Source organism: Hyla sarda, chromosome 4, assembly GCF_029499605.1.
Source record: "Hyla sarda isolate aHylSar1 chromosome 4, aHylSar1.hap1, whole genome shotgun sequence".
NCBI lineage: Eukaryota > Metazoa > Chordata > Amphibia > Anura > Hylidae > Hyla > Hyla sarda.
The window spans coordinates 204,530,933-204,558,565 of NC_079192.1; the positions used below are offsets into that span (position 1 = coordinate 204,530,933).

General features: G+C 41.0%; 1 protein-coding gene across 3 annotated transcripts in view; it reads left to right on the forward strand.

Annotated features, from left to right (window-relative positions):
* CAMK1D (calcium/calmodulin dependent protein kinase ID) overlaps positions 1 to 27,633 on the forward strand; it is a 437,751-nt gene that overhangs the window by 224,680 nt on the left and 185,438 nt on the right. Inside the window, exon 1 of one of the 3 annotated variants that reach the window (XM_056573328.1) lies at positions 13,342 to 13,469. The exons of the other annotated variants lie outside the window; for them this stretch is intronic. The gene's annotated coding sequence lies outside the window, so the exon portion shown is untranslated. Of the gene's footprint in view, positions 1 to 13,341; positions 13,470 to 27,633 lie in introns of those variants that run through there. 3 annotated transcript variants of the gene reach the window in all.

A 27,633-nucleotide genomic window follows, 5' to 3' on the forward strand; every position in this document is an offset into this window, starting at 1 on the left:
TCTTAATCCTTCCAATAATTATCAGCTACTGAAGTTGAGTTGTTCTTTTCTGTCTGGCAACAGTGCTCTCTGCTGACATCTCTGCTTGTCTCAGGAACTGCACAGAGTAGAAGAGGTTTGCTATGGAGATTTGTTTCTACTATGGACAGTTCCTGAGACAGATGTCATCAGAGAGCACTTAGACAGAAAATAACTACTCAACTTCAGCAGCTCATAAGTACTGAAAGGATTACGATTCACAAATCTGTTTAACTTTCTGGAGCCAGTTGAGATATATATATATATATATATATATATATATATATATATATATATATACACGTTTTTTTTCCTGGATAACCCCTTTAAAATATACTATGAGGGTCAGCCCTGCCATATTTTTCTGCGTATTTGCTGCTGCATATTTTTCCACCCATTGAATGAAAAATCAGATGCAGAAAATACTGTACCTTAATTTAAAAAAAATACTTGGTTATAGTTGTTTCCTTTTCAAGAAACTTCAAAAACAGAGACATTTTATGTTATATACCTGTAGTGTTGCAGATAATACTGTTATGCCATTATAAAAGCCCCTATAAAAGTAGTTTCTGCCTGCAATGTTAAGCAGCAGTACTATGAAATATGTTACACAAGAGTCCATCTTTGACAGCTATTACAACATGTTTCTATTCTTGGAAATATCTGACTATGTTTTATGCATTTACTATAAAATCAACATGTAATTTTTATTAGATGTTTTAGAACAAAACATTTGCAAGAGCCTTGACATCTCTTCTTTCTTTTTGAATTAAACCAAATTACATTTGTAATTCCCTTACAATTCAACCAATTCACATAAAGAGTAATAAATGACATTTTCCTGTTTCTAGTGTATCAAGCTTTATCTGTGAAGAAGATTCAAAAATCATAATTTTCTCTAAAATTCTCGAATGAACATGTTTCTGAAAAATTAAGATAATTGTTGTCTGTCTCATGGTCAGTGGAAGTAGTGATATCTTTATTATTACCAACTGGGATTTAAATTCATTCTCTATGGGATGAGGCCAAATATGTCAAACTCAGCATTAATCAGGGAAATCCTGCTGCTTCCTCTCAAGTGATCACACATATTTTTAGAACACATCATTTTTATTCTACTGGTTATCAGCAAGTGTCCTTGGGAGGGGATTAATAAAATGCCAAAGTGACATAGACACCAAACTTTTTAACCTTTTTTTTTGCATCTTGCTACTTACCTTAGTTTTAAATAAGAGGTAAGTAAAAACTCACTTTTCAGTGACAACTGCTCTATTACTCAGCTGTAATGGTCCAATTTGTTAGTTTAGAATTATTTTATATGTTGTAAAGATTGTTGAGATACTGGATAGGATCTGTCGGGGCTTTCCCTGATAGGATTTTTTATTTAATTGTTCCCTTCTTATGGATATTGGTAGACAGAGGTGAACCCAGCCTCTCTGCTTCCTTAGGTAAAAAGGACTGGAAAATGGCACAGCAAGTCCTATACTAAAATCAAACAATTATATGGATTCCTCCTGTTTGAGCACTTTTAGGCAGATATACAGCATCCAATAAAGACACTGTACTGACCATTCCATACTGAGCACTGAACCGTATTGTACAATAATGTGCATGGAGCTTAATCTTGTATTTGCATCTATCTGCAGTCCCCTATGGTTTAATTTTTATTGACAGATGACTAGGACAAGAGCTCCATGATAATGTTACACATAGCCATAATTTGTTATTAAATTAGCAGTGCTATATGATATGTTAAATGGGACCTTTCAACATAAAAATGCTATATAATGTATGGGCATCCTGTTAAAGAACAAGATGAGCTGAATAGATTGATATATATCTTTGTTGGAAAACATTAAGTATAACTTGTAACATATTAATTAAAATCCCTACTCTATGCTTAGGAGTCCAGTATAAAGTGTCATTCCATGGTAGGCTCACCCACTGGACACTTAAGCAAGGAAGGATCAGAGATTTCAATACTAAATCTTTTACAACAAAGATAAATATCAATCTGCTCAGCTCTTCCTGCTTTATTACAACCAACCTGTACATGTGCAATTGAATGCATTCCCTGATATGTGAACATTAGAAGTAATAATGCACTCAATAGCACTGGAGTCTAATACAGCAAGTGTAATGATCAGGCCTTGACCTAATTTTCCCATAAAAACTTTGTTTTTCTTTAAAACATAAGGGGATATCTTATACACAGATCATTAAACCACAGAGGACAGCGGACATACTTTCTTTCTTTTTTTTTTTTTTTTTTTTTTGCATGAGCCTAAGATCACCATGCAAAATGCCATCTTTGGCTGCTATAGTGTAAAGCACATTATCACTGGACTCTTAACAAGATAAAGCATACAATAAAGCAGGTACGTGTACAGCTTGAATAGAAAGGGTTCTTGTGCCGCTGACCCTCTTATGCCCATCCTAAAATTGCTCTTTTAGGAGTGGTGATGCATACAATCTAAGTATCGCCGCTCAGAAAGATGAAGAAAGATCAAGAGGCTGTGCAATAATTAAAGCCCCGAATCTCACTCAGCAGGGAGAAAGAGAAAACAGTGTACATCTCTTGCCCTGCCTGACCTATGCTGACATCTAAATTGGAGTGAGTGCCCCCCTCTTCAGACTGGTGGAAGTGCTAATCACTCTGAATGAGGAGGAAGCACTCACTGATACCAGAAGCCAGGGGCTATGACAGCCTGGCTGGATGGGGGACCATTAGTTGGATCCTGCAGCTCCTGGCTCCCAAACAGTGTCTTCACCAGTCCTGTGTAACACCATTGGGTTCTGCAGGCAGTTATGGGTTAAAGGGAACCAATTATGAGATTTTAGCATTCATATAATGTGTGGCAACTTGTTCGGTATGGTAAAATCTTCGTCCTCACCATCATCCAAAAACATTCCTGCTAGCAGGAATGGTGAGGATATACACTCCTCAAAAAAATAAAGGGAACACTAAGATCAAAGTGGAAAACCACTCTATAGGCTAATCCAACTTTGATCTTTGATGTAATGTCCTTAAAACAAGTCAAAATGAGGCTCAGTAGTGTGTGTGGCGTCCATGTGCCCGTATGATCTCCCTGCAATGCTTGGGCATGCTCCTGATGAGGTGGCGGATGGTCTCCTGAGGGATTTCCTCCCAGACCTGGGCTAAAGCATCCGCCAACTCCTGGACAGTCTGTGGTGCAATGTGACATTGGTGGATTAAGCGAGACATGATGTCCTAGATGTGCTCAATCGGATTCAGGTCTGGGGAATGGGAAGGCCAGTCCATAGCATCAATGCCTTTCTCTTGCAGGAACTGCTGACACACTCCAGCCACATGAGGTCTAGCATTGTCTTGCATTAGGAGGAACCCAGGGCCAACCGCACCAGCATATGGTCTCACAAGGGGTCTGAGGATCTCATCTCGGTACCTAATGGCAGTCAGGCTACCTCTGGCAAGCACATGGAGGGCTGTGCGTCCCCCCAAAGAAATGCCACCCCACGCCATTACTGACCCCCCGCCAAACCGGTCATGCTGGAGGATGTTGCAGGCAGCAGAACATTCTCCTTGGCATCTCCAGACTCTGTCACGTCTGTCACATGTGCTCAGTGTGAACCTGCTTTCATCTGTGAAGAGCACAGGGCGCCAGTGGCGAATTTGCCAATTTTGGTGTTCTCTGGCAAATGCCAAAGTCCTGCACGGTGTGCATCGTGTGCACATCATGTGTACGCAAGACATCGGACCCTCATACCACCCTCATGGAGTCTGTTTCTGATCGTTTGAGAGGACATATGCACATTTGTGGCCTGCTGGATGTCATTTTGCAGGGCTCTGGCAGTGCTCCTCCTGCTCCTCCTTGCACAAAGGCAGAGGTAGGGGTCCTGCTGCTGGGTTGTTGCCCTCCTACGGCCTCCTCCATGTCTCCTGATGTACTGGCCTGTCTCCTGGTAGTGCCTCCATGCTCTGTACACTATGCTGACAGACACAGCAAACTTTCTTGCCACAGCTCGCATTGATGTGCCATCCTGGATGAGCTGCACTACCTGAGCCACTTGTGTGGGTTTTAGACTCTTTCTCATGCTACCACTAGAGTGAAAGCACTGCCATCATTCAAAAGTGACCAAAACATCAGACAGGAAGCATAGGAACTGACTAGTGGTCTGTGGTCACCACCTGCAGAACCACTCGTTTATTGGGGGTGTCTTGCTAATTGCTATATTTCCACCTGTTGTCTGTTCCATTTGCACAACAGCATGTGAAATTGTCAATCAGTGTTGCTTCCTGAGTGGACAGTGTGATTTCACAGAAGTGTGATTGACTTGGAGTTGGTGTTGTTTAAGTGTTCCTTTTATTTTTTTTGAGCAGTGTATATAGAATATAAGTGTATCCTGCAGTCCTTGTAAGTAGTTCCCTTGGCGGGGAGCTAAACTCCGTCTGCTAGTCCCGTCTGCTCTGGCTGTAATCATGCCCCCTCAGCATAATTGTTACTAAAGGGGACATGATTAAAGCGCAACAGATGGGATTATGTGAGTATAGTTTCCTGCCTAGGGGACAACTTATGAAGCCAGCGGAGGGCATTTTTTAAACTATATATCCTCACCATCCCTATGGACAGGAATGTCTCATGGGGATGGGGAGGAAGAAGATTTTATCATGTGTAACCCATTGTCTGTGCACTTTCCTGCTCCTTAGTAATGAATCATGTTTTACTTTCTGGCATTTTTACAGATAATTCTGGGTTTGGGGATTCCCTGAGAATGTTACCTACTGCATTGCAGTATCTACAGTAACATTTGTTAGAGAATACTAATAGGAATATCTAGCTGTCTTTCAGCATTTGGCTTGGCCCCTTATTTCCAGTAAGATGTACAGCATACAAAGACATATTGACAGTTGTCTGTTTCAATTTTTTAGGCAGCATTTTGAGGAAGGTCCTGTCCTGTTCCAGCATGACAATGCCCATGAATGCACAACATAATGACATGATTTCATGAATACAGTTGCTCAAGTGGCCTGTACAAAGCCCTGACCTCAACCCTATCGAAAAAATTGGAAATAACAAGAATGCAGATTGTCCAAAATCAGTGCATGACCTAGGGATTTATATACTATTGCAGATGTGCCAGATGTGTGGCACAATTTGCAACAAAACTGTTGTCATACATTTATGTGTTTTAGATTCTTTTTAGGCACATTTGTGTATAATTCATTGAGGCAGAAAGGGTCATGACTTAGAGAAGGGGCAGCGTTTGAATGTGCCTGTGCTCTAAAATGTTGGCATCAAGTTAGCCTACTACTAGGTGGTCTGATCTTTGACTAGACAGTCTAATGATATCAGATGTATTACTATGACAAATGTAGCTCATTTTTAGACTGTTAGTTTACACTAAGTATTAGACAGTATTAGAAACCATAGTCCTTATACTATATGAGTAAACATAATTTTTAAACCTATTATACTCTACACTATCTGCTAAGTTAATGCATTGTATTCACTCACATTTATTGTAGGATTAGCAACCTAATGCATATTAGCCCTATTATTAAACCAATTCAAAACATGTGCTCATAAAGAATACCTTTGTCAACTACACTTTGTCAGATGGTGTCTCTATTAGACCAGATTCATGACAGCAGGGTGTGTCACATATCATTTTTATCAGATAGAAATAAAACATCTTATTTAATCATTAGAACAAATACAGAGATGAGACAGGTGTGTCTTGTGTAATTATTTACAGCCCTATATACTGTAGACATCAGAGAGGGCACAAGTGAGTACACGTTAAGGAACACAGTGACAGGCATCATTTCAGAAGACATCGGGGTTTAACATATTTGAGCATATAAACAGCTAATAGAATTGAGTGTTATGTGCTTAATAAACTTACTATGTCCATCTGGCTTCACATGTAGGTCAGGTTTTTGTAGTTTTTTTTTGTATTGACTTTTTTGGTTGCTAAAAATGTAACAAGAAGTTGACTGGGTATTCACTAACTTAGAAGAAGTGTTGTATTTGTTAAGATTGTTGGGATATTTCATTTGGTTTATCATCCTGGGCTTTAGAGAGGATGTGTCCTCGCTCTGCATGGCTCATCTTCCCCCCTGAGTCTTCTGTGCAGTGCTTTGTCCTTTCATTCAATCCCTACAGGCTGTTCTGTAACCCCCATTCTCTCTGTTTTCATGCTGCAGTCTGATAGAACATGAGTAAGCACAGAGGGGGAGATTTATCAAAATCTGTGGAGAGGCAAAGAGGACCAGTTGCCCATAGCAACCAATCAGATCACTTCTTTCATTTTTCACAGGCCTTGTTAAGAATGAAAGAAGCAATCTGATTGGTCGCTATGGGCAACTGGGTAACTTTGCCTCTCTACAGGTTTTGATGAATCTCCCCCGGAGTGCTTCTCCCACCCTAACTTTCTGGACTTTGTCCCAGCCTGTGCTTCAGCTGGGACAAAGATGCTGCTGCAGCTGGACAGGATTATGTTCTGTATGGTATGGGGACCCCTAGTGGTGTTTTAAGTCATGGTTTCTATCAAAAAGGAAATTCAATTTTCTTATGAAGGTTATTAGAAAGGTGAATGTTTTGCCAAGATGTACAACAGATAATTTTTTTTTTAATCTGACGGTGCCCATTTAATTTTTAGATGCAGCTCAGGATTTTGAAAATGTCCCTTGAAATACTCCTATGGTCAATTTATATTGACCATAATTAGTTGAAGTTCAAATTTTTGTACATTGTGAATTCACTTGTAACAGTCTATTTATATCCAACTGGGCTAAATGAATAAGATCAGATAAAATACAACAAAGTTGGTAATTATGTTTTATTTTTGTAGACCTGGTGGCAAGATTCTCAGAAGGAGTAATTGGGACCTATGTGTTTTATGTGATATGTGTTTTGTGTGTCTGTGTTGTCTGGATTCTAGATAACTGACCATCTGCTGCTTTGCTAGAATAATCAATACTCTGCTGCACATTGATATCAAGTACCACAATTTAGTGTGTTTTATCAATGTATTCTTGAGCTTCAGATAAGGCTTCTTTTGCATGTTGATCTTCACTTGATCAAAAACCTGCACTGAAAGAATAAGCATTACAGATAGGCCTTATTCGTATCATGTTTGTAGTGGATAGTTGATATATATATATATATATATATACACACAGTATGTATATATAATTTTTATTTATTTATTTTATATATATATATATATATATATATATATATATATATATATATATATTATTTTTTACAAGATGATCAACTATATGCAAAAAAGTATTTTGTTTTTGACATTGAAGAGCATAGTAGACCATGCTTTAATCGTATGCTGACATTTTTAATGTACATGTAAAAGGCAGGCAGGCTATGACAGCTGACACCCATCAGCAACATCCAGGAATGGAGATGATTGCAGTCGTAGCCGTTTAATCACTTAGATGCTTCATTCAATTGTGAGTGGGACATCTAAGCCGTTAGACAGGGATATGACCTGATCAAACCCCCAACAGTGCATTCAGGGAGTGCCAAACAGTTGATGACAGAGAGGGGCTTTCTGAAGGCCCCCATTTCTCTCTTGCTGCTACTCCTATAACATCCTTCTGGCGATCATGACCACAGCACAATACACTGAAGTGCACAAGAATTGCAGTGTCTAGCATTTGTGGCCGTAATGGTAAATTCCCATAGTTTAATACAAAACAAGTTTAATACCATTTTTTAAGTACAAAAACTATAATAGTAAAAAAAAAAAAAGTATTTTTCTATTAGTAGTACAAAAAGAAACATTTGTTTTGTGGAATTTGTTAAAGTCAACACTGCTAAAATATATAAAAAAAAAATTTATCCTGCATGATGAATGGCAGAAAAAGAAAAAAAAATCTCCTAAAAAAACCAGGCTCATCTATGGATAAATACATTTATGGGTCAAATCAAAGTGACGTTTATGCCATCAAAACCACAAGGCAACGTTTCGGCTGCATTGTAGCAGCCATTCTCAAGCAAGTACATAGTGCAAGTGAGGCCGTATATATATATATATATATATATATATATATATATATAGTTAGTACAGGAAGTGATGTCATATGCAAATTACTCAATTATAAACAATACGTGCATAATACAATAGTAGAGCAGCGGATAATGCTAACATAGTTGACTACCAAAACTGGTGCTTACACAGGTGTATGGCATATATACAATGTCAAAAGAAGCGTGAATACATAAAATACAGTGTTATATACAACATTGAGGCTTACAGGGGCGGGACTGCAGGCGGACACTGCACACAGTATGGTGTCGGCGTCATCCTCTGTCAGCGGGGAGCACCGGAACAACAAACCATAGGTGGGGCGGGAGATCAGCTGGTGGAGCTGCGCAGGCGCACTTGCAAGCTGGAGTGCGGCGCGGCCATGTAAGTAGGTGGAGAACCTCCAGGAGACTATGCGCAAGTGTGTGCTGGATGAAGACGTTCAGCAGTCATGATGGAAAAGGGCAATCGGCTGTCATTTATATAAACTGGAAGCATAAAGTCCTGAAAGTTGCATGATTGATAGAATAAATAAATTGAATGAATGGATGGTGAGAGTGAGCGTAAACTGGCCGAAGAAAACAAATGAATAGGCAGAAGGGGTCCCACATTTATAGACACATAAAGGCAAGACACCATATTCTGGAACCCCACTTAGTACTATACACCAGCCAGGGCATAAAACGTCCCAGCTGGAGTGCAGCAGGGTGCACAGAAGCAGACCCCTGGTCAGGGGGGGAAATCAGCGCTCAGCTAAAAACCAAATTGTGGGGTGGGTGTCAAGGACTCCTTACCAGAAACCTCACCTGGTTTATCAGACAGCAGACCCAGCTGCAATGTTATGCTCGTTTAAGCATAACCAGTAAGAGGGTACGCCAGAGAGGGAACCATCCAAACTTGAAAGATTCAGTCATTTGCCAGCTGAGCGCCGTCCCATCAAAGGTAGTGGAGGGGGGTTTACATGAATTGTGCAGTATCCATCTAGCCATCCCTACAAGTATAAATAAGAGGAGATTAAAATCTAAGGAACACTAGAACAAAACAGCAAATATGGAGGGGACAATATACAAGAACCTAAGTGGAGCGGTCAAATCACAAATTGTTAGGAATTACTAAATCAACATTCAGGCCATTAGGCCCTAGAGACTGCAAATCATAGATCCATTGAAGTTTGCGGCGCATGAAAGCAGCCATGTGGTCACCACCTCTCTTCAAGGGGGGGGATGGTCAATTAGAATTAACTTTAAATCGAGTTCTGTGTGGCCAGCCTCCTTGAAGTGTTTCGGTACAGGGATATCCAACCTCCTCTTCCAAATAGTATACCTATGCTGGTTGAAACCAGGGGCGGACTGACCAGCTGCTCCATTCGGACGTAGTCCGAGGGCCCAGTCATGTAAAGGGCCCACTGCAGCTGCTGAGGATCCAGGACACTTGTCATGGATCCCCAGTCAGACAAGCGCTAGTTTCAGCTAATGTTTTCTTCTATGTGAAAATCAGGGATGAAGGTAACCTGATTGATGGCTCCGTCCCCAGCACAGGAAGAGGATGGGGCCGAGAGCTGACAGGCCTCCCAGGAACACAGAGCAGCCGCTTTATGTGAAGGTGAGTAATGTCCCTGTGTCCTGCCTCTCTCCCCCTTGACTAACAGTATAACCTGGGGCTGGGTGTGTGTGTGTGTGTAAAGTAGCAGCCCAGTGAGGTCACTTTCCCTCTTCCAGTGCCCACAGGTTACACACAGGAGGACACAGGAGGGAAAGTGACCCCACTGGGGCGACATGTGAACATGCTGCTTGTTTATTTATCATAAACCAGGATCTGCTGCATATTTTGTGCAGCTGATTTTGCAACTCATTAGCTTCAATGGGTAGCAAAATCAGCTGCAGAAAATATACAGCAGATCCTGTACGTGTGAGTGTACCCTAAGGTCTCACTACAGTGTTGCCTTCATCTGTGCCTGCTCATAGCTGCAATCTACTGATACGTGCAGAGACACTGCGATGTGCGAGTCACTGCACGCATGCACAGTATACTTGCACATAATGCGGCCGCTCCCCCTGCTCCCTGAGCTAGGCCGAGAGCAGCCGCGATGTGTGCGAGTATACTGTGCATTCGTGCGGCACCGTAAAATTAAAATACGCTGCCTGCTCCCACTGTGTTGTATAACTCATTAGCTGGAACCCTCGGCTAATGCCAGACATCATTAATCAGGCTGATGACAGACATTAACCCTTTATGGCAATGTCTAAAAGTGTTAAAATGCATGTGCTAGTCAGGGAAGCTGAACGGCAAAATCACAGAGTCCCAATCAGCTAAGGGGAAGGCTGAAGGGGCCCTACCTGGCTCAGTGCCGTCAGATTGGCGCTCCAAGAATATGGGCATATGGGCAGCCTGTATAGATATACCCCAATAACACTGATCAATTCTGTGCTATAGTACAGCATTGTTCAGTGTTTGCAAACAAAAGGTGACATGTGACAGTTCCCTAAAGGGACTAAAAATGGTGAGAAATCTTTAATATAGGACTCAGGGCTTTTTTCCTTTTTGCACTTTGTTTTTTTTTTCTCTTTATCTTCTAAAAATCATAACGCTTTCAATTTTCTACCTACAGAACTATATGAGGGCTTGTTTTTTGCACCACTAATTTTGCTTTGGATTTACATCAATCATTTGTCCAGAATTGCTGAGTTTTGGTCACTTTATATACCTTCATATATAAAAATTAATTTAAAAAAAATGTCCAATCTGGACAAGAATGGTACCGATAAAAACTACAGATCATGAGCCCTCATACATCCCCATATACGGAAAAATAAGAGATATAGGGGTAAGAGGATGATTTGAAACACACACATTTTTCTACAAAAAGCTGTAATTTTTTAAAAGTAGTAAATAATACTAAACCTATATAATGTGGGCATTGTTGAAATAATTTTGTATTATTATCATAAAGATAATGGCCCAGATTTATCAAACCGTGGAGAGATTTTTCCACATCAACCAATCGATGTTCAGCTAACGAGCTCTGGTAAAGTGAAAGCTGAGCTGTGATTGGTTGCTGTGGGAAAATTACTCCACTTTTTCTCCCACATGGTTTGATAAATCTGGGCCAATGTGTAATTTTTGTGTAGTAACAAACCCCTCCTAAATTTGCAAACTGTGCTGTTTTTAAATGAAAATTTGACCCACAAATATTGTTATTTTCTTTTGCCATAGATTTTATGGTAAAATGACAAACTACTTAGCTACTTACCTGGATACTTATATACCTGACTACCTAATTACACACCTACCTACATACCTGGCTGACTACCTACCTATCTGGCTAGTTACCTACCTACAAGCCTGACTACCTAACTACCTAGTTAGGTACCTGTTTGGCTACCTACCCTTTTACTGTGCAGGAGGGCATTATAACTGTTCGGGGCCTGTAGATGGGGAGATTGGGTAGAGGAGGGGAGGGCACTGTAAAAATGCAGAGTGTAACATGTTTGTCTTACATATGTTTTGGCTTGAAGAAGTCGACATGGCAGTCTGATGCGGACAGAGAAGAAAACAAAAAAGGACAACACTGATAAGAAAAAATGTTGATTGTGAGTCCTCAAATGTAACTAATCATTTAAATGATATACACATCCTGTGTACAACTGGTGTCTATCTCTATATGGCCCTGTATATAATAACTTATATGGTATACAGATCCTGTGTACAGCTGGTATCAACCGCTATATGGGAACTGTATGGGGGAATACTGGTGTGTGTATAGTGATTTAATTAAGGCCCCCTGACGAAGCACAAACGCGAAACGTACATTGGGGTGAGCTCGTAGGTGGTAATGTGCATGGCGGGCAGTGTCTTATTCTTTAGCTGGTTTTTCTGTTTTTGTCCAGCCTCAATTCTATAGGATTTATCTTATGTTTTGACTATCTCTCTGTCTATGCTTGTGGCACCTGTTTGTCATATACTTTACCCTGTGGTTGATTATTCAGAGAGACAATTCCATTCCATTGTATTTACCTTTGTCCCGTATTCCATGTATTGCTGTACCTCCTTCACCAGCTTCAGTCTTCTATTTTTGTCACCTATGTGCCCATATTTTAACGTTCTTTCTATTTTTAAAGGGGTATTCCGCCCCTAGACATCTTATCCCCTATCCAAAGGATAGGGATAAGATGTAAGATCGCCGGGGTCCCGCTGCTGGGGACCCCGGGGATCGCTGCTGCAGCACCCCGCTATCATTACTGCGCAGAGCGAGATCGCTCTGCACGTAATGACGGACAATACAGGGGCCGGAGCATCGTTACGTCACAGCTCCGCCCCTCGTGACTTCACGGCCCGCCCCCATCAATACAAGTCTATGGGAAGGGGGCGTGGCGGTCATCACGCCCCCTGCCATTGACTTGCATTAAGGGGACAGGCCATGATGTCATGAGGGGCGGAGCCATGACGTCACGCTGCTCCGGCCCCTGTATCGCCCGTCATTAAGCACAGAGCGAACTCGCTCTGTGCAGTAATGATGGCGGGGTGCCGCAGCGGCGATCCCCGGGGTCGCCAGCAGCGGGACCGCGGCGATCTAACATCTTATCCCCTATCCTTTGGATAGGGGATAAGATGCCAGGGGCGGAATACCCCTTTAAATGTATGTCTTTTTTTTTATATCTGTTCAATAAATATTGTGATTTTACATGATTGGTTCTTGTTGATTGTAAGCATTGGTTTAATTCAGTACAGTATGTTGGTATTATCCAGTTATTGTGAGGTGGTATTTATTTTCTCCTTGTATACAGGTATTATTGGTCATGGAAAATTATATTACCTACGTTATATATATTTCATTTTATTTTGTATGTAGAAGTGGTGCATGAGGACAGATTTCGGTAGAATAACTAAGTGTCAAAGGTGTGGCCAGGGGCCATCTGAGGGCCCTTGCTTTATTTGGTTCGGGGGCCTTGAGTGTTGTCAGTCCAGCCCTGGTTGAAACACACCAGTCATTTCTCCAACTTATAAAAGGTTACAGGAACACATCAGTATGTATACAAAACAGCTTGAGGAACAATGTGTCCCTGCAACCTTTTATACGTTGGATAAACGATCAGCAAATTTTAGGTATGTTTCAACCAGAACAGGTATACTATCAGCTGTAGTTTTTTACATTTGCAGTTTTCATTCTAAACATATGTTTTTGATTGAAAATACTACATTCATTACATGTATCTGTCCGGGCCATGATGGGAGCTGTAATTTTCCAACAGTTGGAGAGCTACAGTTTGGCAAACACTGCTCTTCAACATGTGACACTGATGGGACAGAGACAAGGGCAGTGATGACACCAAATTGTCAATTTATTCATACGCTAGCTGAGTACTCAGCGTTGCCAGGTTTTTCCTTCCTAATCCTTGTTGGGGAGGAAAATCAACAAAGGAGTAAGCTTTTGACTTTATATGCCGTCCTCATATATTGTTGTCATATCCCAACCCCATATCCCGTCATCATATCTGAACCTCATATCCTTTCCTCATATCCCGACCTCATATCCCGTCCTCGTATCTAGACCTCATATCCCATCCTCATATCTCAACCTCCTATCCCAACCTCCTATTCTGACCTCCTATCCCGTTCTCATATTCCGTCCTCATATCTCAACCTCATATCCCAACCTCCTATCTCGACCTCATTTCCCGTCTTCCTATTTCGACCTCATATCCCGACATCATATCCCGACCTCTTATCCCAACCTCTTATCCCAACCTCATATCCCATCCTCATATCGGGTCCTCACATCCCGTCCTCATATCCCGACCTCATGTCATATCTTGTCCTCACTTGTGATGAAGATATTGTAAGCTGAAAATAGAAGGGGACGTGGCTTTGTGGGACTGGGCGTCATTTGCAAGCCAGACCAATGCACAAAAAGGGTAGATAATAAAAGGGGTGGGGTTTAAATGTGGGCATATCTTTGTGAGATGGGGTGTGGCTTGAAAGCCGGACTGACACATTCACCAGGAGATGCAGAGCGGAGCTTGTGGAGTAAGGAACTGGAAGTCCCATATACTTGCATGGGACTTGGAACAAAAAACAATCTTTTATTTAAGGGTGTATGTAAGGGTTCATTTAACTATCATATCTTTTTATTTGGCATATACGTAATATGTGTACCAGGTATTATTGAAATATCTCTAGCCGTATGGAAGTTATGTGGGAACATACATTTCCCATTGAATTGCATGGGACTTTAAACAAAAATCCAGACCCTCACAAATGGGGGTAGTTAAGGGTTAAATTAACTATCCTCTATTTTAAGTGGACATATAAGTAACATGTGACCAAGTATTATCGAAATATATCCAGCCATTTGGAAGTTATGCAGTAACATATATTTCCCAAAGACATGTCTGGGACTTTAAACAAAAACCCTGACCCTGGCAAATGGGGGTGAGTAAGGGTTAAATGACCTATCCTATGTTTGCTGTTGACATATAAGTTACGTGTGCCAAGTTTCATGTTAATATCTTTAGCCGTTTGGACGTGATGCTGGAACATACACACATACACATACACATACACACACACATACATTGAGTTTTATATATAACCATAATAGGGGACCAACACAAAATACTAACAAAAAAAATCATTCTAATGCATTGTTATTTAAAGAATAAAGGATGCAAGTGTTTACTAAAACAGGTATGTCAGGACTGTTGACAGATTATTTTTATTGGGGTTGTGCAGCACATTTTACTTCTGCCTGATCTGACATTGGGAGAGGAGAGATGCTGCACGCCAAGTGGGACAGTTGCCAAGGGAGGTATTGTGCACATTTCCTTTTTTAATTATTAGCCCTCGTTGACACTTACCTACCTGGCATAGAATGGATAATTGCCTGATGCCAGGAAGATTGTGAGCTGCACAACCCCTTTACGTTCTACAATCTTATTTATTTTTTTTTGTTCCCACAAATATAGCATCCTATGAAGACCTGTAACCTGCTAATATGTTATCAATGAAGTATTTGGGACATTCTTGACAAAGATTAACGTACTCTTCTAGCTGATCTGTTCTGACTTCATAAACTTCCATTTGAATAGGTCAAATGGCTCTCATCCTAGAAAATGTAAATAGGATTGCCCACAAACATATTCAGCACTGATATATATTTTTCACAGACTAAAAATTTAACTCAGCACAGTTATTTTCCTTAGGGCAGTATGGTCTTTGATGTTAGATGTAGCAATTTCAGATGTAATGCCTGGTTTCTCAGATGTTTGGCAAGGAACCAGACCTTTCGGCATGAAAAGCAATGTGTGTATGGAGCTTGTTTTTCCATACTTTATGTATATGGACACTGAATGCATAATATGTTGTTATGCCGCCACCACCCACTGGCCCCACAAAATGTAATAGTTAAAATGCACACTTGTAGGAAATGTATGTTTTCTGCTACTATAACACTGTTTAATCTGTTCAGGACCCAGGGCATACGGGTACGTCCTGACACCCTGGTACTTAGGGACCCAGGACGTACCTGTACACCCGTGGGAATTTCGCGGCGGGGACCGGACAGGGGTGACTGCTGATATCGATCAGCAGGCACCCCGCGCAAATGCCCAGGGGGGTCATCAGACCCCCCCCCCATGTCGGAGATCGCGGCAAATCGCAAGTGAATTCACACTTGCGATTTGCGCAATTACGGGTCATTACGGGTCTATGGTGACCCGGAATATAAGGGGCATCGCGGTTGTCCAAGACACCGATGATCACCCTGAAGGGATAGGAGTTAGGTGGCAGAGGTGCCACCCCTCCTATCCCTGCTATTGGTCATATAGACGTGACGACCAATAGCAGATCTATTAGGCGGGTCAGGACGGGGGAAACCGACAGGGACCGGCACCGAAGGTCACTTACCGATCTGCGGAGGCTGCGGGCGATGGCCGGGCGGCGATGTCGTGCGGCTGGCTCCCTGGATCCTACGGAAGCCGGTGAGTTGCTTAGCAACATCTGGAGGGCTACAGTCGGAGACCACTATACAGTGGTCTCTATACTGTAGCCCTCCAGATTTTGCAAAACTACAACTACCAGCATCCCCAGACAGCTGTTTGGGCATGCTGGGAGTTGTCCTTTTGCAACAGCTGGTGGTCTACAATTTAGAGACCACTGCACAGTGATCTCCAAACTGTAGCCCTCTAGATCTGGCAAAACTACAACACCTAGCATACCGACACAGCAGTTTGCTGTCTGGGCATGCTGGGATTTGTAGTTTTGCAACATCTGGAAGGCCACAGTTTGGAGATCACTGTGCACTGGTCTCTAAATTGTAGACCTCCAGATGTTTCAAAACTGCAAATCCCAGCATCCCCAAACAGCAAACAGCTGTCTCGGCATGCTGGGAGTTGTAGTTGCGTACCTCCAGCTGTTGCATAACTACATCTCCCAGCATGCCCTTCGGCAATCAGTACATGCTGGGAGTTGTAGTTTTGCAACAGCTGGAGACACACTGGTTGGAAATACTGAGTTAGGTAACAGAACTTAACTGAAGGTTTTCCAACCAGTGTGCCTCCAGCTGTTGCAAAACTACAACTCCCAGCATGTACTGATTGCCGAACGGCATGCTGGGAGATATAGTTATGCAACAGCTGGAGGTACGCAACTAGCTGGAGGTTTGCCCCCCCCCCCCCCCCATGTGAATTCACATGGGCAGGTTTTCCGTAAGTGCAGGGCAAAATCCTAGCGGTAAACTCACCGTAACCCGCCAATGCGAATATACCCTAAAAACACTACATATACACCCCCTTACACTGCCCCCCCCCCCCAATAAAAATGAAAAACTTATTGTATGGTAGTGTTTCCAAAACGGAGCCCCTAGCTGTTGCAAAACAACGACTCCCAGCATTTCTGGACAGCCACTGACTGTCAAGGCATGCTGGGAGTTTAGCTACAGCTGGAGGCACCCTGTTTGGGAATCACTGGCATAGAATACCCCTATGTCCACCTCTATGCAATCCCTATGTAGTCCTCAAATGCGCATGGCGCTCTCTCACTTCAGAGCCCTGTCGTATTTCAAGGAAACAGTTTTGGGCCACATATGGGGTATCTCTGTTCTCGGTAGAAATTGCACTACAAATTTTGAGGGGCTTTTTCTCCTTTTACCCCTTATGAAAAGGAAAAGTTGGGGACTACACCTGCCTGTTAGTGTAAAAAAAATTACATTTTTTACACTAACATGCTGGTGTTGCCCCATACTTTTTGTTTTCACAGGTGGTAAAAGCAAAAAAAGACCCCCAAAATTTGTAACACAATTTCTCCTGAATACGGAAATACCCCATATGTGGACGTAAAATGCTCTGTGGGTGCCCAACAAGGCTCAGGAGGGAGACTGCACTATGTACATTTGAGGCCTAAATTGGTGATTTGGCTGATTTTACAGCGGTTCTGACATAAACGCAAAAAAATAAATACCCACATGTGACCCCGTTTTGGAAACTACACCCCTTACGGAACGTAACAATGGCTATAGTGAGCCTTAACACCCCACAGGTGTTTGACAAATTTTCATTAAAGTTGGATGGAAAAAAGATATATATATTTCACTAAAATGCTGGTGTTACCCAAAATTTTTCATTTTTACAAGGGAAAATAGGAAAAAAGCCCCTCAAAATTTGTAAGAACTTACCCCATGTGTGGATGTAAAGTGCTCTGCGGGTGAATTACAATGCTCAGAAGAGAAGGAGCGCCATTGGGATTTTGAAGAGAAAATTTGTCCGGAATTGAAGGCCACGTGTGTTTACAAAGCCCCAATAGTGCCAGAACAATGGACCCCCCCCCCCACATGTGACCCCATTTTGGAAACTACACCCCTCACGTAATGTAATAAGGGGTACAGTGAGCATTTACGCCCCACAGGTGTCTGACAGATTTTTAGAACAGTAATCCGTGGAAATGAAGAATTTAATTTTTCATTTGCACAGCCCACTGTTCCATAGATCTGAAAAACGTCAGTGGGGTGTAAATACTCACTGCACCCCTAATTAAATTATTTGAGGGGTGTAGTTTCCAAAATGGGGTCACATGTGGGGGGTCCACTGTTATGGCACCACGTGGGCTTTGTAAACGCACATGGCCCCCAACTTCCATTCCAAACAAATTCTCTTTCAAAAAGCTCAATGGCACGCCTTCTCTTCTGAGCATTCAAGTTTGCCAGCAGAGCACTTGACGTCTACACATGGGGTATTTCCATACTCAGAAGAAATGGGGTTACAAATTTTGGGGGGCATTTTGTCCTATTATCCCTTGTAAAAATTTGAAATTTGAGGGAAAACTAGCATTTTTGTGCTAAAAGTCGTCAAACCCATGTGGGGTGTTAAGGCTCACTGGACCCCTTGTTACGTGGCTTGAGGGGTGTAGTTTCCAAAATAGTATGCCATGTGTTTTTTTTTTTACTGTCCTGGCACCCTAAATGGGACATGCCCCCCAAAAACCATTTCAGCAAAATTTGCTTTTCAAAAGCCAAATGTGACTCCTTCTCTTCTGAGCATTGTAGTTGCCCGCAAAGCATTTTACTTCCTAACATGGGGTATTTCCATACTCAGAAGAGATGGGGTTACAAATTTTGGGGGGCATTTTGTCCTATTTTCCCTTCTAAAAAATTTTAATTTGAGGGAAAACTAGCATTTTAGTGAAAAAAAAAATAAAAAAAATATTTACACATCCAACTTTAATCAAAAGTCGTCAAACACCTGTGGGGTGTTAAGGCTCACTGGACCCCTTGTTATGTGCCTTGAGGGGTTTAGTTTCCAAAAATAGTATGCATGCCATGTGGGGTTTCTTTTGCTGTTCTGGCACCATAGGGGCTTCCTAAATGTGACATGCCACCCAAAAGCCATTTCAGAAAAACTCACTCTCCAAAATCCCATTGTCGCTCCTTCCCTTCTGAGCCCTCTACTGCGCCCGCTGAACACTTGACATACACATATGAGGTACTTCCTTACTCAAGAGAAATTGGGTTACACATTTTAGGAATATTTCTCTCCTTTTACCCCTTGTAAAAATTCAAAAACTGGGTCTACAAGAACATGCCAGTGTAAAAAATGAAGATTTTGAATTTTCTCCTTCAATTTGCTGCTATTTCCGTGAAACAACTAAAGGGTTAACAAAACATTTGAATGTCATTTTGAATACTTTGAGGGGTGCAGTTTTTATAATGGGGTCATTTATGGGGTATATCTAATATGAAAGCCCTTCAAATCCACTTCAAAACAGAACTGGTCCCTGAAAAATTTCGATTTTGAAAATGTTGTGAAAAATTGGAAAATTGCTGCAATACTTTGAAGCCATCTGATGTCTTCCAAAAGTAAAAACATGCCAACTTTATGATGAAAATATAAAGTAGATATATTGTATATGTGAATCAATATATAACTTATTTGGAATATTCATTGTCCTTATTATCAGAGAGCTTCAAAGTTAAAAAAAAATTCAAAATTTTCAATTTTTTCATCAAATTTTGGAATTTTTCACCAAGAAATGATGCAAGTATCGACAAAATGTTATCACTAACATAAAGTTGAATATGTCACAAAAAAAACTATTTCGGAATTAGAATGAAAGGTAAAAGCATCCCAGAGTTATTAATGTTTAAAGTGACAGTGGTCAGATGTGCAAAAAATGGCCGGGTCCTACAGTGAAAATTGGCTGGGTCCTTAAGGAGTTATGGATTTAGGTGTCCATATTTGTATATTAAAAGTGCCAGACATATTCTCACATGTCTGATTTGCTACAGATATTTCTGTGACAAAAAAAAAATGGTTTCATTAATCTTAAAGGAAATGAAAAAACATACAAGTGTGCAATATACATATATACCACTTACCTGGTGCCAGGAGTTGTGCAGTCCCATACCACTGCAAATTAGTCTTGTCTTTTTCCCACCATAAATCACACGATCAAGGAATCACATGACTTGTTATGAGAAATGTAGGTAAAAATTAAATAAAGAAAACATCATATACTAACATACACTTTCAGGGGAATAAACACCACACAAACTGCATCAGGAGGGAGAGCAGTTTTTGGGGCATTTTTTCGGTTTAGAAAAATACGGTGCAAAATGTATGTGTGAAGAAATCCAAAGCCTAAGCCTTATGGGCGAAAGGAGTAAACTATAGTATGACATCTGTTACTAATATCTATAATAAGGTATGATCACAAGTAGCAAAAATGCTGTTGCTTATAGGTTTGAAATTTTTGGCAGATGTGTGAGTGCAAGTAAATGTGGTGGGAAAGGTTGGTGATATCGTTCTGTAACAACAGACTGCCCACTTCATGGAAGTAGCAGCCTGGATAAAATACATTAAGAAATGGAAGCTACTGTTGTGGTACCCACGAGGAGGATAGGTGGAGTAGTCCAAGTCATCTGAGGGTAGTAGTCCCTTTGGGTGGTCTTTCTAATCTGGTGGATGCTCTGTGAGCCTGTGTAACCTCTGAAAATAAGGGTACTTTTGGCATAGTGCCTGGGGTTGTACTCATGGTGTTGAATGCAATAAGAAAGTGTCCAGGTACTATGGTAACTTGCAAACAATGTCTAACTTTACTTAATGTATCTGTGTGGAATTTAAGTTCAAAATATTACTTTGGCACAGAGTTGCAAAGTTATAGTCTTTAAGAAGATGTGTGGAACATTGGGCACTTTTCCTTTTAGGAATTATTTGATATCAGAGCTTAAAGCGTAAAGGGGTACGCCACCCCTAGATATCTTAACCCCTATCCAAAGGTTAGGGGATAAGATGTCTGATCCGGGGGACCTGCCACACCCCCTCCCATAGACTGACATTGAGGGGGCATGGTGTGATGTCACAAGGGGCGTGGCCATGATGTCCGGCGTGGCCACGAATGCCGGGTGCTGCACAGAGTACGCGGGGGTCCCAGCGCCAGCTACCTTTGGATAGGAGATAAGATGTCTAGGGGCGGAGTACCCCTTTAAAGTCTATGTTGTGCTTCAAGCACTTTGGTTACTAGCAGTGGTGCACAGTTACCGGAACAAATGCCATTGCAGATTTAGGTGCAGTCTTATTAGATCAGACTCTACTGTGGAGGGCCTACACAGGCTGGTTTACTATGGTGCAGATTCATGAAATTATGAATTTGTGGCAAGATACCTTATGTGCAGGCTGTACACAGAAGAACATCTTATTGTGTGTTTATTGTAGACAAAAAAGATCTCAAGGGAAACTTAGGAAATAATGGGCAGCTAGAGAGTGCATGCCGGTTTACTGTGTGAGCGACCATGGACCATGAATAAAACAATAAAATGATTTCTGTTAAGTAAACTGACTAGTCTGTTTATTTATTTGTTTTTCATTGATATGTCAGATAAATAACATCTATATAGTATATATTGAAATTTGATGTAAGAATTAAAATCGACAATTCAGTAGTAAAGTATATTATATTCTCCATTGTGTTTAAAAATAGTCACTGCTTTTTGTTCCCTTAAGTTACCTACTACAGCTCTTCTCTTTTTTATGGAAGATTTATTTCTCTTGTATTGATTCTTACCCATAACAAGATTACCCTGCTGCACTTGTGGCTAGACCACTGCATATATCTTACCCTTTCAGCTATACACAGAATATGGGCAAATAGTTTTCTCCTAACTAACATAAAATGAGTGAAAGCATGTTTGGATCAGTATATGCCTGCCAGTTAGGCTTAGGCCATCGTAAACAAACTTTATTATACTTCAGGACTGTAACTGGTACACATTAGCATATTTTATACAGTGGGCTGTGATCCATTTATCTTATTTGTGTTTAGCTCCATAGGACTGTCTACATCTTCTCACGATGCAATTTTTTTTTAACACTCTTACATTGTCTGTCTTTATTTAAATGTGTAAATTTATTGAAAATAAAAGCAACAAATATAGTTTACTTGAATACCTTAATCCCATTAGGATCCAGTTCTGGCCTTGTGGACATAGCCCCTGACACGTGTCATTTTATATGCCAAAAATTTTGGACTGCATCTGAGATTATATTTGCATGAAACATTGTACTTTATGTCACAAACGTGAACATTTTTTAAAATGTGCATTTCATATTTCACTAAAGACTTCTTCCCAACATTTGATGTACATGTATGGCATACTATATAGTATGTATGTATGTGTATGAAGTTTTTAAGAGCCTCTGAAGTTGCACCCAGCTGTCATCAGAAAACAGTCCATTGCAAGTGATTTAACTCCCTAAATGCCATGGTCATTAGCAAGGAGTTGTTAAACAGGTGACGGTCTGGTCTGGTTTCCGATTGGAACCCCAGCCACACAATTACAGAGTGCTGATCAGTTGTCATGGCAGCCAGGGCCTCATGAAGGACTGCTTGACTGTCGTATTAGATCCCTTAGTACAGCCTGTCATAGGCAGACTATACAAGCAGTGTACCAATAAAACAGTATACGTAAATAAAATAGTATTGTAATATATTGCACATATAGTCAAAAATCCCAGAAATTGATCACCATCTGTTTCCAATTTTTTTAAATAAATAAATAAATCTAAATTGTAAAAAAAATTCATATTTGATATCACTGCATGTGGAAATGTCCTTGCTATTAAAATATTGTCACACACTGCGCTCCGGCCGCAAGCACCGGCCATGAGCGCATGGTCCCTGAATCCCGACGCCCCCTCCCATAGGCTTGCATTGAGGGGCGGAGCGTGACATCACACGGGGGCGGAGGCGTGACGTCACACACCGCCGGCCCTGTAGTCGCCCGTAATCAGACCCGGAGCGAACACGCTCCGGGGACTGATTACTAACGGGGTGCCGCGTGCATGATCGCGGGCGTCCCCAGCTGCGGGACTCCCGCGATCAGGCATCTTATCCCCTATCCTTTGGATAGGGGATAAGATGTGTAAGCACCGGAGAACCCCTTTAAGTTAAAATAATATAAAAAAGAAAAATATGTTTAAAAAAACATTAACATATATAATAGAAAAAATACATATAACTAAAAATTAAAGGGGTACTCCGATGGAAAACAAATGCATTCAAACCAACTGGTGCCAGAAAGTTAAACAGATTTGTGAAATAGCAAAGAGAAGATGTAATATTCGGCACTGCTCCTATTGGCTAGGCTGGATTGTACGGCGGGCGTGTGACTTGGATAAACCGATAGAGATATGGTGGTGCTCTGACGTTTCAGCAAAGTATAAATCTTCAATGCAGTAGAGAATAGAATAACATCGGCACTCACCGGTCTTCTCTTAAAAAAGGCTTCTTTATTGATACATACTCACAACATGAAATGCAGTAAGGGAGAGGGACCCGTGCAGGGGGGGTACGTGGTAGGCGACAGATTCTGTTTCACTCGTTATACGAGCTTCATCCGGCCATATCTACCTGGATTTCTGTGCTGCTTCTTATACAGGTGGGTGGCCAATCGTGAATGTTCTGGACCGCCCTCTTCTTTTGATGCACCTGGTGAGTTCTCGTTAGAGTCTCACCATTGGCTAACCATCGCCATTTTTGTGAGTGCATCAGTATAAGAAAGCATATACTAAGACATGTGCATGTTAAAAACTGAAAATTTAAAACATGGTGCATAATCAATTTTATCATTCAATCCGAGGGGACCAGCTGCTGCTGTTTGTATGATCCAATATGTTTCTCTTTGCAAGAGGTATTGATCCAGGCTTATCCCCGGTTTGGGTTTAACCTTTTCTATCCCGGAGAATTTTAGATGATCCAATTGTCCCTTGTGGGCTTCCATCATATGGGCAATAAGACGCGGTGCTCCTTTCAAGGTACGGAACGAATAAAGATGTTCCCTAATACGAGCACATAATTGTCTTATAGTTTTGCCGATATAATAGAACCCACATGGGCAATAGATGACATATACCACAAATTTAGTTCTACAAGTAATAAGATCAGTTACTGTGTGCGTAATTGCGCCTAATCTCATAGTTTTTAATTCAGCGTTATACTTACAAAAACTACATGACTTACATGCAAAATTCCTTTTCGGGGTACATTTCTCCAGCCATGTATTTTCTGTATTTTTCTTAGTTTTTATTTGTTTTTTCAAAATGTCACCTATAGTTTTATTTTTTCTGTATGAAATCAATGGTTTTTTACTAGCTACTTCTTTCAATTCTGCATCACTCTCTATTATATGCCAATTCCGTCTAACTGCCTGTTCTATAGTTCTATTCAAAGGTGTATTCTGAAAGGTGAAAGTGAAACGTTTCTGTTCTAATGTGTGTGTCTTACTCTTATTTTTATTTTTTAATAGATTAACCCGTTGCATTTTTGTAGTTCTTTCTCTACCTTCTTTTATTAACTGCATGGGATACTGTCTTTCTATGAGTCTTTTCTGTAAATCATCGGCTTGCATATTAAATGTTTCATCTTGGGCATTATTCCGCCTTAGACGAATAAATTGTCCGTAGGGAATACCCTTCTTCACTGATGCTGGGTGAGAGCTGTGATAGTGAAGAAGGGTATTCCTGGACATATCTTTTCTATGTCCTTCGCTCACAATCTTATTTCCATTAATAATCAATTTAACATCAAAAAATTCGATAGATGATCCCCCAAATTGAGACGTAAAGGCAAGGTTCATTGTATTCACTTCATTTAAGTGTCTAACGAAACTGTCAAATTGTGACTCGGTCCCTGCCCAAGCTATTAATATGTCGTCCACATAACGGGCATAGAATTTCAAATGCCCGATGTATGGATTCATGGAGGAGTAAATATACTGCCTCTCAAATTCAGCCAAAAAGAGGTTTGCGTATGTACAGGACACCGGGGTGCCCATCAGGGTCCCGGTGTCCTGTCTATACCAACTGTCTCCATACATAAATGTACTGTTAGATAATACAAAGGAAAGTGCATCAATTACGAAACCAACAAATTCTTCTGACTTATTGGACCTTCTTAGTCCTTCCTTGACATCCTGCACACCCGTATCATGTGGAATACGGGTGTACAGGCTGACAACATCTATTGAACACAGCTTCCACTCCCTCTCCCAATTCAAATCTTCCATCATTTGTAAAAGGTGTAAAGTATCATTTATGTATGCAGGTATGGCCTTCAGCATAGGGCTCAATAGCCATTCCAAGTAATGAGAAAGGTGTTCAGTGACAGACCCCACTCCTGAGACGATAGGTCGTCCCGGGGGTGGGGATCTGTCCTTTATGAACTTTAGGTAAATGATACCAGGTAGCTGGCTTAGGGGTATCTGGAATCAAACGTTCTGCATTCTTTTTAGATAAGGTACCTTTCGCGACTGCTGAATGAAGAAAAGACGTTAATTTTGAGAGGATTCTACTTGTGGGGTCGGATTTTAACATGGTGTAGGTAGCGGTGTCCTGAAGTTGCCTTTCGGCTTCGGCTATATACATAGATTTATACATTACAACCACTGCCCCACCTTTGTCCGCTCGAACCACCTGTAAATCTTCCCTATTTTTCAAAATGTTAAGTGCCTTAGTTTCATCTGCCGATAAATTCTGTGGGGCTTCTTTGTACATTATAGACTTAACGTCTTGCATGACTGCGTTTTGAAACAGGTCCAGGCTACTCCCCGGAAAAATCGGGGGGTTAAACCTGGATCTCTTTCCTTTAGAAAAATAGACAGCTTTTGACCCACATTCATTATTCGGTTCGCTGAATTCATTAGCTAACATCTCTAAACATTCTATTTCTACTTGGGTACATTCTTTAGGAAAAAAACCTAAATTATTTGTTTCTACCGGTAAATCTGCTTCACATTGGTCGTGCTCTAGTATTTTTTTATTTTGGAAAAACTTGAAAAGGTTGATGTCTCTAAGGGATCGCGCTAAGTCGATCTCAAAGGAGACTGGGTTAAATTTCTCAACCAGTACATAACTTAGACCTTTAGATAAGAGAGTGTCCATTGCTGGATCGAGAGTCTCTGATGTAAGATTAATGACATTTGATTCAATACATGCATCTGTCCTGTTCAGACTGTGGTTTTTCTTTTCTTTGGATCCTTGAGATTTTTTTGATCTCCCTCTTCTTGTGTGTTTACTGCTTCTAAAGGGACTGCTTCGTTTTTATTCTTAGAAGGATATTCTTGCTGTTTCTTACAAGATTTCTCTTTATTCACATTCTCAGTGCGTTTTTTAACGAATTGCTGCGATAATCTTCTTTGTGAATAAGATTTGGTCGCACTATAAGGTACATTTTTCTTCTGGTGCCATTGAAATTCGTTATCTTGATCATAGTCCGTTTTATCACGTAAAAATTTCTCTCGTTTCTTGTTCTTGACTTCTTCTTGTAATGCAGTGAGTTTAAGTTGTAACTTGGAGTAAAAAGAGCTTTTTTGTTCATCTGTGGCTCTTTTAATATATTCATTTTTCACTTTGACCAGATCTTCGTTAATTTTATCCTGTTCGATTCTTCTTCTTGTTAGAACTATTTGTAGGAGTCTCATAGAATGTTCATGATGAGCTTGTTTCCAAATATTGATAAAAATGGGATCATCATTAAATTGTGCCGGGACTTTGTAGGCTCTAAGTCCTCTTGGAGACCTATCACATTGGACGTACGACTGCAGCGAGTTAATCGTCCAGAAGATGTTGATTTCTTTTTCGGATAGATTAGTTATGCGATGCTCCAGGGACTTCACATCTATAAGCTCAATGTCATCCCTGGTATTGCATTCCAGGAAATACCCCCCCCGGATCCTCTCTCCCAGTGAGTATTAGGTTTTCCAAATATGTCAACATCCCGTCTGATTCCATATCCATGTTTTGTGGCATGGATTCTGCCATGGTAGCGTGCTCTGAATACAAAGGAATTCACAATCAAAGAGCAAAGAGAAGATGTAATATTCGGCACTGCTCCTATTGGCTAGGCTGGATTGTACGGCGGGCGTGTGACTTGGATAAACCGATAGAGATATGGTGGTGCTCTGACGTTTCAGCAAAGTATAAATCTTCAATGCAGTAGAGAATAGAATAACATCGGCACTCACCGGTCTTCTCTTAAAAAAGGCTTCTTTATTGATACATACTCACAACATGAAATGCAGTAAGGGAGAGGGACCCGTGCAGGGGGGGTACGTGGTAGGCGACAGATTCTGTTTCACTCGTTATACGAGCTTCATCCGGCCATATCTACCTGGATTTCTGTGCTGCTTCTTATACAGGTGGGTGGCCAATCGTGAATGCTCTGGACCGCCCTCTTCTTTTGATGCACCTGGTGAGTTCTCGTTAGAGTCTCACCATTGGCTAACCATCGCCATTTTTGTAAGTGCATCAGTATAAGAAAGCATATACTAAGACATGTGCATGTTAAAAACTGAAAATTTAAAAACATGGTGCATAATCAATTTTATCATTCAATCCGAGGGGACCAGCTGCTGCTGTTTGTATGATCCAATATGTTTCTCTTTGCAAGAGGTATTGATCCAGGCTTATCCCCGGTTTGGGTTTAACCTTTTCTATCCCGGAGAATTTTAGATGATCCAATTGTCCCTTGTGGGCTTCCATCATATGGGCAATAAGACGCGGTGCTCCTTTCAAGGTACGGAACGAATAAAGATGTTCCCTAATA